The sequence below is a fragment of the Hemicordylus capensis genome, chromosome 4 (genome assembly GCF_027244095.1).
Source record: "Hemicordylus capensis ecotype Gifberg chromosome 4, rHemCap1.1.pri, whole genome shotgun sequence".
NCBI classification, from domain to species: domain Eukaryota; kingdom Metazoa; phylum Chordata; class Lepidosauria; order Squamata; family Cordylidae; genus Hemicordylus; species Hemicordylus capensis.
In genome coordinates, this window is record NC_069660.1 from 29,981,590 (window position 1) to 29,998,284 (window position 16,695).

General features: G+C 47.7%; 1 non-coding gene across 1 annotated transcript; it reads right to left on the reverse strand.

The window, feature by feature from the left end:
• Positions 1–4,283: 4,283 nt before the first annotated feature.
• Positions 4,284–4,355, reverse strand: TRNAA-UGC (transfer RNA alanine (anticodon UGC)). The gene has a single exon. It is a non-coding gene; the product is annotated as a tRNA-Ala (tRNA).
• Positions 4,356–16,695: the final 12,340 nt, after the last annotated feature.

Here is a 16,695-nt window from a genome sequence, read left to right on the forward strand (position 1 = left end):
CATTGGATGTAAACCACCACCACCACCCCCAATTACCTGATGTGCCTTGAAATCCCCCCCCCCCACCGAGTTACAGTACAGCCTGCCAGGCTCGGACTGGCCCATCGGTCAACAGGGCATATTCCCGGTGCGCCCTACCCATGCGGTGCCCCTGTGCCCCAACTCTCACCCTTAATTACCTATTCTGCTCAAAACCTGGCGCCCTCCCCACATACATTCTGGCGCCCTCTCGGTGCCCCCAGTCCGGCCCTGAGCCTGCATATACTTTATAACCCTGTTGGTTACCAAATCCTTGTTTGTAAATCTTTGTAGATATATGATGTACAAACAACCACTTTGTATATAATTGTGCTTTGGCAGTGTACTGTATGCTTTGGTAGTTTGTTGATTCAGGCGCAGGCAGTGAACGTGCCTCTGGGGTGGTGGTGGGCGGCTTCTTTAAGTGTAAACAGAGCTAGTGCTCCGTGCCGCCTAGCAGCCCCCACGGCAGGAAATCGCCTCCGCCACTCACCTGGCTCCCACGGAGGCGGGCCACCGCCAGTGACCAGGTGAGTGTCAGAGGTGATTCCCCACCCTGGGGGCTGCTGGGGGGCACGGAGCACCAGCTCTGCTCACACTTAAAGAAGCCGCCCGCCGCCCCGCCCCCCCCCCCGAGGCACGTTCATGGCCCGCGCCTGTGTTGGTTCAATAAAAAATCTTGTCCTATCTTGGAGATGCCAGGGAGGGAACTTGGAACCTAGATGCTCTCCACAGAGCGGCTCCATCCCCTGAGGGGAATATCTTTCAGTGCTCACACTTCTAGTCTCCCTTTCATATGCAACCATAGTGGACCCTGCTTAGCTAAGGGGACAAATCATGCTTGTTACCACAAGACCAGCTCTCTTATTTGAGATGTGCATGACAATTTATTGTCCATACAAATACTTATTCCATATGAACTGGAAAATGTTTGCACTTTAAGCCAAGCATTTATGAATCTTGGCAGCCTTTCCAGTTTTCAGTCTTTTTTTGGTCCTGATAGCATCTCTTGGGGTGAGGGGGCAGGTGATTATTATTTCCAACCGCTAATGGGATCAGAGTATGGGAATGTGAAAGTAGGCAGCATATGAACAAATTAAGTGCATATCTTCTCTAACAAATTGTTTTTTGACAGCACTCATTAATGTAAATCACACTTTAAAGTATGAATTCAGTACCACCTGATTAGACTAATGTATTTACAACAAGGCATAATCTTTTATAGGTTTCATCCCGTTTCTTTGAACACAAGAGTGCAATAGTTGGCAGCAAACAGGAAAAGGCAAATGATGGAATATTTATTCCCAACAACCCTAATTTTGAAAGGGAAAACAGCCTATATTGCAAACAAGGAGTTCCAAAAGGAGTCATGATCTCTCATTGTAATCTTATTTCTGGTATAACTGGGATGGCTGAAAGGATTCCTAACTTGGGGTATGTATTGCATGTTGTCATAAGCAGCACCTGTATTTCTTTTACAGTCCAGAATCGCTGAAATAACTTTTACCTTAACACCTAGTGAGAGATTTTTGAAGTACTATACTTGAAAAGTATAATGCTGGTCTTAACAGAGCTTATATTATATAACACAAAAATAAGCTGACTAGTGCTTCTATTGATGCAATCCTAAAATATATGAGGTCAGAATGCTCGATTTTAGAGTGTTTGGTCAGAACACCCAGTTTTAGTGGTGTGTTGTATGTCCTGTAAAAATAGGCTCCTTTGCTTCTTTGTAAACCAGAATTATTTATTGATTTGGTTTGATTTGATTTGTATACCGCCCTTCCAAAATGGCTCAGTAATAATATAATTACTTTGCAGGTAAATTTTCAGAAGTGTTTCATCACAAAGATTTTTCCTCTTTTTAAAGAGTATACCCTACTTTTTTCCACAAAAGAAACTCAAAGTGATTTACAGCAAGTGTGTGTGTGTGTGTGTGTGTGTGTGTGTGTGTGTTACAAACAAGGGAGGAGAGCAAGGAGTACATTATGAGGTGGGTCTCATGATCCGTGAGACCCGCTTTCTGCAAAACTGCGGGGAGAGTGGGCTAAGCCTGCTCTCCCCACAGACAACCGAGCAGGGAGCCCTGGGTGGCCGGATCGGCTGCCCACACGGTTGCCGGCTCTGTGAGGGAGCTGGCAGGGGCTGGGGGGAGCGGGGGCCGTGCGGCCCCCAGAAGCCCCAGTATGCCCTGTGCAAGCGCGCAGGGCATACTGGGGAGACCCCTGGAGCCGGGAGGCGGCTTTTCGCCTCCCGGTTGGGGGTCTACTCTCAAGTAGCTGCGGATACTCACGAGCAGATAGCCCAGGTATGCGGAGCGCTCACTCCGCAAACTCGGGCTAAAGGGCGGGCTACTTGAGTGGGTTAGCCGCTCAAGAACCACCGGGCTCGTGGCTGAGCCCGTTGGTTCTTACAATTAACAAAAATCAGGCTAGGCTCTCCTAGCCCGATTTTTGTTAATCGTGAGAATAGCCCCAGTAAATGGTTCACACACTGTTTAAGTCTTGGTTTACTTACACAATCACACTTTTGGTCCAAATTCTTGCTCTGCAACTGCACACTCCTTATTCTCACTGGAATGTATTTTCTCCAGAGTGTCCACTATGAGAGATCATATGGACTGGCAGGCTCACATGTTTAAACGTGTTTCTCATTTGGTGCCAGATTTATGTCCACTCATATGTTTCCTTAGTGATAATCCTGTTTGGCCAGCATAAACTGTTGATGGATACTTTGGCAAGGTGTCAAGTACGTAAGAGCTCCAAGGTGCTTTTCAGACTAGCTGTTCAACAGCAGCAAAATGCCTCCATTCAGGCATATCACAATCGAAATGTAAACAGCAAGGGGAGCAGTCTCGTTGAAACTAACAACCCCCCAAAACAGCAACTTCTTTACACTGGATATATGATGTCCCAACTCTATATCGCAGAGATTAAATTCAAAACCAGATACTGGAAATATGAACTGTATCCTGCTGTCAGGGTAGGGTCTGCGGTGTCACAACACAGGAAGTGTGGTAGCACACTTCTGAGATACGACGTGACCCCGTTGCAGGGTCTAATCTGGAAAGCACCCAGATGAAAGTATTTGGTCCTGGAACTATGCTGATGATTAAGGAGCATAGCTAGCACTTGTAACTGTTACAGGCAGGGGTGGGCATTAGGAACGTAGGAAGCTGTCATATACCAATTCAGACAATGTGACTATCTAGCTCAGTATTGTCTAGAACTAGACAGACTGGCAGCGGCTTCTCCAAGGTTGCAGGCAGGAATCTCTCTCAGCCCTAACTTGGAGATGCTGCCAGGGAGGGAACTTCGAACCTTCAGCTCTTCCTGGAGTGTCTCCATCCCCTGAGGGGAATATCTTACAGTGCTCACACTTCTAGTCTCCCATTCAGATGCAACCAGGGTAGATCCTGCTTAGCTAAGAGGACAAGTCATGCTTGCTAACACAAGACCAGCTCTCCTCCCTTAAAGCATTATTGTAAGAGGCATAATAAGCTGCTTTATACTGAGTCAAGCCCAGGGGCGGAGCGGGACCTCCGGTGGCCACCCTGCTGACCCTGCCCCCTGCGTCTGACATCTGATGCGGGGCTAGCCATGCCGCCCACGTCTGACATAAGACGTGGGGTGCGTGGTCTGGCTTTCAAATGGAGCTTTGAGGCTCCATTCAGGAGTTGGAGTTTATTTATTATTATTATTATTATTATTTATTTATTATTACATTTATATCCCGCTCTTCCTCCAAGGAGCCCAGAGCGGTGTACTACATACTTGTGTTTCACAACAACCCTGTGAAGTCGGTTAGGCTGAGAGAGAAGTGACTGGCCCAGAGTCACCCAGCTAGTTTCATGGCTGAATGGGGATTTGAAGTCGGGTCTCCCCGGTCCTAGTCCAGCACTCTAACCACCACACCATGCTGGCTCTACCACATGGCCACTTCAGGAGTTAAACTAAGGTTGCCGCTGCGTTTGCAGCACAGCCAGGGGCAGCTCTTCCCTGCAGCGCCAACCTTAGTTTAGCTCCCGAAGGGGCCGCGCAGCCCCCGCTCGGGAGCTAAACTAGCACCCCCACGTCAGACATGGGGTGTGTGTCGGGGCTGCGATGCATGGCCCCTGATTGGGCCCGGCCCAGGTTCTTTGAACTCGTTTGCCGAATGGTAGCTCCGCCCCTGGTCAAACCATTGGTTGGTCTAGCTCAGTATTGTCTACACAGATTGGCAGCAGTTCTCCAGGGTTTTAGGCATGAGTCTTTCCCAGCCTTATTTGGAGTTGCCAGGGATTGAACCTGGGACCTTCTGCATGCAAAGCAGATGCTTTACCACTAAGCTACAGCCCCATCTCTGAGGATTTAGGTAGCTCAGGAGCTGCTGGTAGATCCTAGACGTATCTGAAGTTGCTCTCCAGATGTTGGAGCTTGCTTGTCCCACCCTTCCCTTCCAGCCAGTACTGCCAGGCAGAGGCACTCTTACCCCTGGTCTTTGGGGCCAAAGTCCAGGGCCTCCAAATCGTCTTTAGTCTGTCCTGGGTGGTGTGGTTTGTGCCCTCAAAAACCTACGTGTTAAGAAATGCTAACTTGCGGGGGGGGGGGGCGCCAAAGGCCTTTAGGTCCAGGCTCTAAAATTACCTAGATGTACTTCTACTGCCAGGAACCACTGTTACGAAAGAAAGTAGTTTTTTTAAAAATACACAACCATTCATAAAGCAACAGAACCATGAATCAGCTCAGCAAAAGCAGAACTTGTTCCTTTCCACATATTCTTGTCACTTTTTCTTCTTTTTCTTTCTAAAATTCTCTTTGACCCTGGACAGCTCTCAAGAACTTGGGAATTGTTTTGGAAAGAGTAATAGCAGCTCCTCCTCTTCCTGGCTAGGAACCCTTTGGATCAAGCTATATTTTATTCCTGTGCCATATGACTCAGCTTACAGTACTTCCTTACAGGAACTGTTTTCAAAAGTTCTAGGAAATCGTGGAGAAGTCAGCCAAGTGGCACATGTTCTTCCAAGCAACTTTCCATTTACCCAGATCTGCCCTCTTTTTCCATACACAGGCACATTTGCTGTGTCTTCCTGTCCAAAAAGCAATCTTGCACTTTCCATGATACAAACGAATTTAGCATTAGGAGAGAGGGAGAGGGTGGGTTCACACATACAGTTTAACTGCAGTTAATGAGTGAGGCCCATGTGACTACACTGTGTTATTGTTCATCAGCTCTTCATTTTTGTTTAGCTGGCACTGCATCTTTTGCTAGGTGACTTCCACTTGTTAATTTCCTGGAGCTTAATATGAAGCTGTGAGGTCTGCTGGAATAGCATTAATTTACAAACAGTCTGCAAATCTTTGGAAGGAGTTACTTGTTTTATGCTCTTGGAAATGTATGCAAATAGCTTTCCAAAAACATTGTCATTGCCTTCCACATTAAAAGCAATTAAATTTCTTCCCCATAACATGTCCCTGCAAAGACTATTGTGCACTACTGTGCCAAAAATCTGAGAGTAGCCCAATAAATCATTAGCTGCAGCAACTCAGCTCTGAACCGTAGTTCTCCAGATGAGAAATAAATCACTAGCAATGGAAGCTGCTGCAGCAGCTGTGTTCAAACAAGGACAAAGGCCTTGCATCTTGCTTTTATTCATAACTGTTCGCTTAAATCTCTTAGAGTCTGATATTCAGAGAAGAAAGGAGAGAAGAACCTCTAAGGCTGTGATCTTATGCAGAATTGCTTTGTTGAGGGTGGTAGTGCTGTAGCTCAGTGGTATAGCATTTGCTGTGCATGCAGAGGGTCCCAGATTCAATCCCTGTTATCTTCAGATGGGGCTGGGAAAGACTCCTGCCTGAAGCCTTGGAGAGCTCCTGCCAGTCAGTGTGTAGGCCATGCTGAACCTGATGGACTAAGGGTCTGACTCGCTATAAAGCAGCTCCCTGTGTTTCTACTTGGGAGTAAGCCACTGAACACAACAGGACTAAGGTTAATATACAAGTGACCTTGGGAGTAAGTCACATTGGTTTCAGTGGAAATTTACTTCTGACTAAATATTTATTTTTTATTAATTAATTATTATTTCTTGTTTACACAGTCAGACAGGTGTTATTGACTGGTTTGTTTTATCCAGACATCGAGTCCTTCCCAAGGACCTGGGATGGCTGAATTTTATTGTCAATTGTTATAGATATCATCGTAGAATATAGGCTGTTCCCAGTAAAGCTGCTTTTTGTAATTGGCTGATGGCGATTTCTGTGGCCCCTATGGTGTTGAGGTGCTCTTCAAGGTCTTTTGGAACTGCACCCAGGGCGCCAATTACCACTGGGATTATTTTGGTCTTCTTCTGCCACAGCCTTTCAATTTCAGTTTGTAGATCTTTGTATTTGGTGATTTTGTTCTGTTTCTTTTTCTTGTATTCTGCTATCCCCTGGTATTGCTATGTCGATTATTCTGACTTGTTTTTCTTTCTTCTCGACTACAGTTATATCTGGTGTATTGTGTGGCAGATGTTTGTCTGTCTGTAGTCGGAAGTCCCATAATATTTTTACATCTTCATTTTCTTCAATTTTTTCAATTTTATGGTCCCACCAATTTTTGGCTACAGGTAGCTTGTATTTTTTGCAGATGTTCCAGTGTATCATCCCTGCTACCTTGTCATGCCTTTGTTTGTAGTCAGTCTGTGCGATCTTTTTACAACAGCTGATTAGGTGGTCCACGGTTTCATCTGCTTCTTTACAAAGGCGGCACTTGCTGTTTGTGGTTGATTTTTTGGCTTTTGCTCTTATTGCATTTGTTCTTAGTGCCTGTTCTTGTGCAGCCAGTATTAAACCCTCTGTTTCTTTCTTCAAGTTGCCATTCTTAAGCCATTGCCAGGTCTTGGTGATGTCTGATTTTCCACTTATATTGTGCAAATATTGACCATTATTATTTGTTTATTATTATTATTATTATTATTATTACATTTATATCCCGCTCTTCCCCCAAGGAGCCCAGAGTGGTGTACTACATACTTGAGTTTCTCTTTCACAACAACCCTGTGAAGTAGGTTAGGCTGAGAGAGAAGTGACTGGCCTAGAGTCACCCAGCAAGTATCATGGCTGAATGGGGATTTGAACTCAACTGGCCCAGAGTCACCCAGCTAGTTTTATGGCTGAATGGGGATTTGAACTCGGGTCTCCCCGGTCCTAGTCCAGCACTCTAACCACTACACCACGCTGGCATCTCTCATGTATATGTACAGGAACAGGCTGCAGCCTACTCGGTATGTTAAATAAGGTGGTTGAATTCTAGATGTGCAATAGTACATACTCGGAACTGCAGGGAAGGGTTCATACTTTTGAATGCTAGGCACAAAAAAGAACTCAGCACTCTGTTATGGACACCCTGACTCCAACATTAAACCCTGCGTTACCAATTCAGGATTAAGTAGAATCCAGGCCTGTGTCTGATTCTGCTTTATTAAGAAATCAATTCATGCCTGAACTCAGATGAACTGACCAGTATATGACACCTAGGTCTCATGACTTGCATCTGAGACAGATGGTAATTGCTTTGTGAAGGTAGGGGCGATCCAGCATTGTTTCTCAGTGTTTGTGAAATGGGAGACACAATGTCCAGGCTTGGTTTCCTGTCTCACACATATCCAAATGCTACCACTGTGGAATGCCTTTACAGATGCATGGCATGAAGATTTACACACACTAGCAATTTGGATATGTTGGTGCCCAGTTCATTCATGTTGAATCAGAACTCATAATCCAGCAGGCCAGGCTGAGTTCTGTATCTTTGCCAGTACCACTGAACTCCTCGCAACAGGAATTCAAATGGAGTAAAATGATTAAACTCCTAAAATTTGCCTGTACTTGCTTTCAGGTAATGTCTTTGGGGGAAGTTTGGAGTTGAGCTTGCATTTCCTCTTTAAAAAGTCTGTGTTAATCATTGGTGATTGCTCTGCTTTGCCAGGGGATAATCCTGTCTTTCTCTGAGAGATATTTGCCATGTAGAATTAGAAGCATTGTTTATACCCTATTGCTGACTTTAGAATTCCCCCCTAGGTAGATGCACACAAAAGAAAATGATTTAACTAACTACTCTCTCACACTTATAGCTTTGAATTTTCCTTCCTTTTAACACTCTCGGGGGACCAGGTACCAGAAAATCTGGGGACAAAAGGAGATGCCCATTTGCAAGCTCGAGAGATGCAGATTTTGGGGGGGAATGTCAATAGAACAATACTCTGCCCAAACAGGAGATGGGACCCAGAACCTGTTTACCCTGGACTGACCTAATATCTTGAACCAATAGCAATAATTAGAAGACAGGATCTGGAGGGTAACAGCAATTGACAACTTTTCTGATCCGGGAGCTTTGATGACATTTTGAATAGATTCTATGGAGATCAAATGGTGGAACAACTATAAGAAGTGGTCTCTGGACATGGATAATCAGCAATCTTTGCCTAACAAGCAATCTTTGCTCATGTGCATATCCCAAGTGCCTGCTGTCTAGTTGTGCAGCTAGCAGAGGCTTGGAACCTGCAGACAAGAGACTACTCAGTGATTCTTGCTGAAGGGCGAAGAATCAAGGGCTGACTCTGTCTGTGAGATCCAGCACCAGCCTTTTCATCTGAAGCCTGCATTGCTCCCAAGCCCCAGCAATTAACAGGTCCTTTGAAGCCTTCTCTGGGAACCTGGTGAGATGCTTATTCAACACACAGCCCAGTCTGCTCACACCCTTACCTCCTCCCTACTAATCACTGCCATCCCTTTCCTAAGCCCTCCCTTCTTTCTTCTCTCTCTGTTTCTCTCTAAATGTTCTATTAGGATTTGTTAGACAGCTGTACAGGTAATTATTAATTGCACACACGCACACTGCACTACACCTTGAATCGCAAACATGTTTAATTTGGATGACCTGTTTGAATCTTATCCTGATGAGCAACTTTTTATAATAAAGCCCACTGAATTATTTCGGAGTGTTTTGGGTCTTCTTTCTACCTTCATGCCTAGACTGTACATGGTCACTGTATAAACAAGCCTAATTTCATATGCTAGCTCCGGAGCATACCTAGTATACAAATCAGGCTTGGTTCACAACAACTCCATCCAGTAGAAACAAGGAAATTGGGAAGAAAGGCTTAGTGAGGTCTTTTCCCTATCCTACTTTACTATAACCAGGAAGCTTTTTGCATGGGGTGGGGAACATTAAAAATATGACACCTGTCCTCAGGCCCAAGTGGCACCATCCAGAATGCTGCCATCTCATTTCCATATGATGCAGAGTAGCTCTGAGGGCCAGCATATACACTCAACAGATTCCAGATGTAAAGCTTTTCTGGGACTGTACTACTTTCACCTATAGGTAGGAGTAGGGTGGCCCACATTATGTGGGCAACTGAGGTGCTATGCAAAATGTTGCCCCACAGACAGCACTGCTCCCCAAAGAATTTGAAGGGAGCAGGCCTGGAAGCCTCTTCTTGTCAGCTGGCCCACCTTTCAAGGCTTACAAGGGGATGAGAAGCAAGCAATGAGAAGAAGCTGCCAGGAAGCGGCCTCCTAATGAATTGGGGGCAGGGGGGCGGGGGGGTGCCAAGGGAGGCAGCTCAAGTTACTTCTCTTTCCCTGCCCTGCTTGAGAGTCCCGCTGCCTGCAGGCTGGCCATTCATCAGGTAGAGCTGTGCAGCTCTACCTGATGGATAACCAGCCTGGAGGCAGCACAGCTCTTGGGTGGGGGGGGGAGAGAGAGAATCAACTAAGCTGTGGGGAAGCAGAGGCAGCTGGGACCCCACTGGTTCATTAGGATGAGCCACTACTGCTGTGGCAGCATGTCTGAGCAGGGTGACACAGCCAGAGGTGACAGAGTAAGTCCATAGAGGCAGCCAGTTGACTGCCTTTGCCATTCCACCACCTGAGTCAAGCACCTCAACATGCCTCATTACCAGGTCAGTCCAGGCTAGTGAAGCAAACTCCCTGCACACAGGAAAATAGCCTGCCAGCCTGCGAAGGCTGAAGCTAGACTTTTCTCTCTGGCTTCCTATGTTTGTTGACTGACATTCGGACTAACCCTGTGTTGATGCACCAGGTTTTTCCATCACAACCTTCAGGGATGGTGTTTCAGAGGTACAGGTGGATGCAGAGGGAAGGGGTATGTGTGCCAAAAATGCACACACCTCCGTCATACATTTATCGGCACCAGATATCTGAATGTTGGCCACTTTTGTGGTTAAGGGACCATTCACACATGTAATTATCCACTCCCGCAGCCTGAAGTGGCACAGTTGAGGGAAAGCTTTCTCTTTCAGATCTGCTGATTGTGTAAACTTGCTTTCACTTCAACATGCACTGGGTTTGCATATATTTTTTTAAAAAATAGGTAGTGCAACCCCTTTCCCACTGGTGTAATCTCTCCAGATTGATCAGCAACATGGTGATTCTCCCACCTCAAGACTACCGTCCCCCTATCTGTTAACACACCAATGAGATCTCACACTGTTGTCTCTGAAAAGATTCATGTGGGAGTATATTGTTCAAATCTGAAACGCAGCTGTGCTGGACTGAACTGTATGCCCTCCAAGAATGTGCAGATAAAAACAAGGACATGCTTGTAACCCAAATAAGAACGGAAGAAGAGCCGTGCTGGACTAGGTCCAAGGCCTATCTAGTCCAGCATCCTCCCCGCAGAAATCAGCCAGCTGCCCCTGGGAAGCCCACAAGCAGGTGATAAAGGCAAGCCCCCTTTCCCGCTGTTGCTCCCCTGCAACTGGTATTGGGAGGCATCCTGCCTCTGAAGGCAGGATGAAGGTAGCCTATAGCCATCAAGAGTAGTAGCCAAACCTATCACATAGGTTTGTCGAACCCAACCCCCCTCCTCTTTTAAATCCATCTCAACAGGTAACCATCACCACATCCTGCGATGACGTATTCCATAGACTGATTATGTGTTGTGTGAAGAAGCCTTTCCTTTGTCTGTCCTAAATTTTCTGCCAGTCAGTTTCATTGAATGACCCCTGGTTCTCCTATAGTGAGAGAGGGAGGAAAACCTCTCTCCATCTGTAGTGATTGTATTGGTACTACCCGTGTGTTGTTTGAGAACAACTCACGTGTAAAGTTACGGTAATACTGAGTGAAGGCATGCACTGCTGTACCTGGGTAGGGCTGCTCGTGTGCACTGTCAGGATTGGGCCCGATCCCAGCGCTGCCCTGCCGCGTACCCTGACTTTCTTACCCAGGCTGTTACTGAGGTGGAAGGGTGCAAATCCCTCCTTCTACCCCAGTCCCCGATTGTGTGCACACTGGGCCTGACTGCACACAAGAGTGCCCGGCATCAGGGGAATCCCGCAACATACCATGCTCCTGGCACAGTACATTGTGGGATACTGGAGGATTCCTGGCTCAGACACTTGCCATGGTGCTGATCATGTGTTGAGAGAGCAACAGAGCTTAGGAAGGCATGGAGATGGTGTATGGGGAGGCAGGCAGAGTATAAGTTTAACTGAATGGGGTTAGGCAAAATCATACTTGGCAGCTGGGGTGAGGAAGGAAATTATAACTTTATTTCATCACTTTCTTCCATCACTGGCCATATTTGCATGCAATGAGGAACTGCAGTTCTGCCCCCCTCTGCCCGCTCTCTTGTACAAATTAGGACGTACTGCAGAGCAGTCTCTCTGCAGTCAGTGAGACTGCAGAGAGGAGGGAGAGCTGGCTGTGCAGGCTTCCTTCTTGACTGAAGGACAACCCACACAGCCAATCACACCGGAATTCAGGGAGGAGCTTCTTCCCTCAATTCCGGTTCCAGGGGAAGCAGCCTGTGGTTCCGAATTCGGACTTTCCAGATTCAGATAGGCTGCCTGGAACTTCGGTTGTGACAACGAAACTCACTATAACCAGAGGGTCCAGATTAGAGTTCCCAATCTGAACCCTCAGTTTTGTCGCCGCACCAAATCCCATTTGCCCACATTTGGGCATAATGTCTGCGGAATCGTTGGCCTGTTCAACTGCAGTTCTGTATGATGTGCAAATGTGGCTACGATGTTAATGCCACTTCTCTCTTTAAGTACCCACATCTGCTCCCTTTAAGGCTTCATATCAGTTTCAGGATTCTACTCCAGAGAGAGAGATGGACTGATGTAGGGCAGCTTTGTATGTTCCTGTAACCAAACAGCCATCATGACCTTCTTCCAGTTTATATTGGGACTGAGCACAATACTCTGATGACATTTTAACTGCACTTGCAAAATTCTTTCTACAACTTTCAAGCTGTTATGTTTAGTTTAATTTAATTTAATTGCCTTGACTGTAACCTGTCACAATATCCAAAGACACACAGGTGTTTAAAATGACTGCACATTTACAATAAACTTCTCAACCAGGAGAAGATCATGTGGAGTCTGACACATACCACAGACAAACTGGTCTCCCTTAAAGTTATCTAGTTTTCTCTGCACAAATTAATAATGGATTTGGGCTTCTGGGACCACACAGCCTTTCAGATCATATAACCGCTGGAAGGATTTATTTACTTACTTACTTATCCCATTTCTATAATGGCTGACATACAGAACAAAGATACACCCATACAGCAAAAAGCAGCCTAACAGAACTTGCCAGTTAACTGCACAGGTGCAGCAGGGAAGTGGCAAGTTTTGACACCCTCTCTTTCCCCACAAAGCCCTCTGTGCTTCCCAAAATTATGATCCCAAGGGCTGTGCAACCATTTCCTGCAGAAGGAGAGGGCATGAAAAACTGCCACTTCTCCACTGCACCAATGCAGTTAGCTACCAAGTTCTGTTGGGCTGCTCTCTCGCTGCACCAGTGTATCATTGCTCTATATGTCAGCCATTGTCCTTTGTCCTAAGATCCCATGGCAGTCTATAATAAATGGTCTAAAAGGTGCTCTGTTTTTGAAGATGGATCCTAAGTTATCGTTGTGCAAAACTGGGTCTAGGAAAATTATCTGGTAAAAAGAGTTTATTAAAAGGAAATGCAGATCATCCCACCTTCCCAGACTCACAAATACACATGGTTTGTTTCACACAGTCACTTGAATCTAGGTTTAATGGTTGCTGGTTCTAATCCCCGCTGGTATGTTTCCCAGTCTATGGGAAACACCTATATCGGACAGCGGCAATATAGGAAGATGCTGAAAGGCATCATTTCAGACTGTGCAGGAGGAGGCAATGGTAAACCCCTCTTTTATTCTACCAAAGAAAACCACGGGGCTCTGTGGTCACCAGGAGTCGAAACCGACGCAATGGCATACTTTACCTTTACCTTACCAACACTGAAGTGACTGTGAACCCATGCCAAGGTAGTTTATGGCCTGAGATACCCACCCTGGCATGAGTTCAGTATTAGTAGCCCACATTAAACCTAGATTCAAATGTGTGAACAAGACCACAGTCTATCCTTTAGGGTTATTCTCATGATGATCAATAGGGCAGGAGACTAATGTGAGCTTTTTAAGATAATAGGGGATGGGGCCATAGCTCAGTGGAAGAGCATCTAGGTCTCAGGTTCACTTCCTGGCATCTACAGGTAGGGCCAGGAGAGACTCCTGCCTGTAACCTTAGAGAGCCACGGTTAGTCAGTGCAGACAACACTAAGCTAGATGGACCAAGGGTCTGACTCAGTAGAAGAGTCAGTAGAAGTTCCTATGTCCCTGTGAAATAGCTCTGTGTATAAATATTCATGACTTTAAAGCCTCTTGGTTTTACACCAGTTTTATGATCTGAAGGCCCAGGGCTAACAAGAGTGCACTTCGCATTTTCTGAAAACTGGGTTTTGAGAACCCATGAACATAATAAAAGGAAGCTTCTCAAATCAAAATGCATTTAAAGAGGGCTTTCCCCCCACTTGGAAGTAGCTCAGGGCTGCAACATATATTAAACTTTTTAGGTGTTGTCCGCAGGTTTCCCCCCATGTAAAAGGGAGGTCATCTCTGTTTCTGATGGTGTCACCCTCTTTCAGGCTGCTCACTTCCCTTATGTCAAAGCAAACAGCATTAGGACTCATTCAGAAATGCCTCTGCAGAGCAGCAGATTCTCTCTGCTGAAGAAGGCACCAGATGGCAGATGCTTTCCTCAGATTTCTCAGGGGGAGACATGTCTAGAAACTCCTAAGTAGGTGATAAAAAAAGTAGCAGATATATTGATTAAGTCATTCCCAAAGCCTTTCCACAAAGACTCCCCACCCCTTGCCTTTTGTCAAAAGTCCTCTTAGGAGGCAATTAAGGAAACTAAACAGATAAGGCGTAAGGGTAGTGTCATTGAAAGGGTTACTGGTTGATCTAAGGAAAAGCAGTAGGGACAACAGGCAGCTTAAAGGACAACACAAAACCACTGAAGCAGCAAAACAGGAATGAGCACATGCACTGCCACACAGGAGGACTCAGGGCATCCACTCACATCCAAGCTTGGACCCAAGCAAGCACGGGCACAGCAGCCACCATGGGTGCCAAACTGGGAGGAACACCACATTCTGCCTCCTCCCTCTTACTCCAACGTTCCATGCTCCAAAGGATTTCCTCCCTCGCCATCCAGACAACCGCCCAACAAAGTTCTTACAAGGGCAAGAAAGGAAAACCCCTTAATGACTGCTGGCTCATCCTTTGCAGGGTTAGCCAATAAATGGACATAATGAGGAACACTGGGTGTGAACTCTGCCATCTATATTATTATTTCTCCTGGGTGTGCCTTCGAATGTGCGTCCCAGCGCCCAGCCTGATTGACTGGGCGGCGGAGGCGCCTGATTGGCTGGTGCACCCAGGAGAATTGGCTGGTGGTGGGCCAGCCTGTGGCGATGGTGGCGGTGGGTCCAGCCCAGCCATGGAGGCAAAGCGAGGCGGCAGGCCCGGCCGCAGAGACAGCACTTGGCCCAGCAGCCTGGGCCCGTCCCCACCTGGAGACTGGGGCAGAAGGTGGGGGTAGGGGGAGAGGTAGCCGGCCCCGAAGAGAGGGGCTGCAGAGGCTGGCAAGCGGCGGCAGCGGGTCCAGCAGGCCACAGAGGCAGCACTTGGCGCGGTGGGCCCGTCAGCAAAGGTGGCACTGGGCCTGGTGGCAGGCCAAACTGCAGAGACGCTGGGCCCAGCTGCGGAGGAGGCTCTTGGCCAGGCGGCGGTGGAACCTGCCGCCGAGGCCAGGCGCCCGTGGGAGGCTGGGGAAGGAGGGAACCAGGCGGCGGAACTTCCATCTTCGCTGCCCGGGAGGAGGAGCGGTGGCGGGGCCCTTATTGGCTGCCTGCTGCCTGGTAAGGAGTAAAATGGGGAGGAGGGAAGGGGGAGGAGAGAGTGGGGGAGGGGGGCAGGAGAGCGGGGGGAGGGGAGGGCAGGAGAGCAGGTGCAGGGGAGGGGCAGGGCAGGAGAGCGGGGGCATGGGAGAGGGAGGGCAGGAGAGCGGGGGGCAGGGGGAGGGCAGTAGAGCGGGGGCAGGGGCAGGGGGAGGGCAGTAGAGCGGGGGGCAGGGGGAGGGCAGGAGAGTGGGGGGCAGGGGGAGGGCAAGAGAGCGGGGGGCAGGGGGAGGGGAGGGCAAGAGAGTGGGGGCAGGGGAGGGGGAGGGCAGGAGAGAGGGGGCAGGGGGGAGGGGAGGCCAAGAGAGAGCGGGGACAGGGGGAGGGGAGGCCAAGAGAGAGCGGGGAGCGGGGGCAGGGGGGAGAGGGAAAGGGCAGGAGAGAGGAGCAGGGGGGAGTGGGAGGGAGGGCAGGAGAGACTGGGACAGGAGGATGAGAGAGAGGGGTGGGAGGGGGAGGGCGGGCGGGCAAGAAAGTGTGGGGTGGGAGGGAGGGGAGGGGGCGAGAGAGTGGGGAGGGAGGGGAAGAAGGGCAAGAGTGTGGGGAAAAGGGAGCAAGGGGGAGGGAGAGTGGGGCGGGGGGAAGCCGGCCCCAAAGAGCGCACAGATGCTCTGTGCGGGTTGGCTAGTAAATTATTATTTCCTCTCATGCCTTCTGCTCCTTGTATGGCCCACACATCCCTTGACAACACCATCATCCACCCTGTTTAACAGGCATGAAGCTTTGGCCAACCCCAATCTCTCCTTAGTTTATATCAATCCATTGCCAAATCAAGTCTCTTTACAGCATTGCGAAGATACAGGTGAAACTCGGAAAATTAGAATATCGTGCAAAAGTCTATTAATTTCAGTAATGCAAATTAAAAGGTGAAACTGATATATGAGACAGACGCATTACATGCAAAGCGAGATAAGTCAAGCCTTAATTTGTTATAATTGTGATGATCATGGCGTACAGCTCATGAAAACCCCAAATCCACAATCCCAGAAAATTAGAATATTACATGGAACCAAGAAGACAAGGATTGAAGAATAGAACAATATCGGACCTCTGAAAAGTATAAGCATGCATATGTATTCAGTACTTGGTTTGGGCCCCTTTTGCAGCAATTACTGCCTCAATGCGGCGTGGCATGGATGCTATCAGCCTATGGCACTGATGAGGTGTTATGGAAGACCAGGATGCTTCATTAGCGGCCTTCAGCTCTTCTGCATTGTTTGGTCTCATGTCTCTCATCCTTCTCTTGGCAATGCCCCATAGATTCTCTATGGGGTCAGGTCAGGCGAGTTTGCTGGCCAATCAAGCACAGTACACTGTATACTTTTCAGAGGTTCGATATTGTTATATTCTACAATCCTTGTCTTCTTGGTTCCATGTAATATTCTAATTTTCTGGGATTGTGGATTTGGGG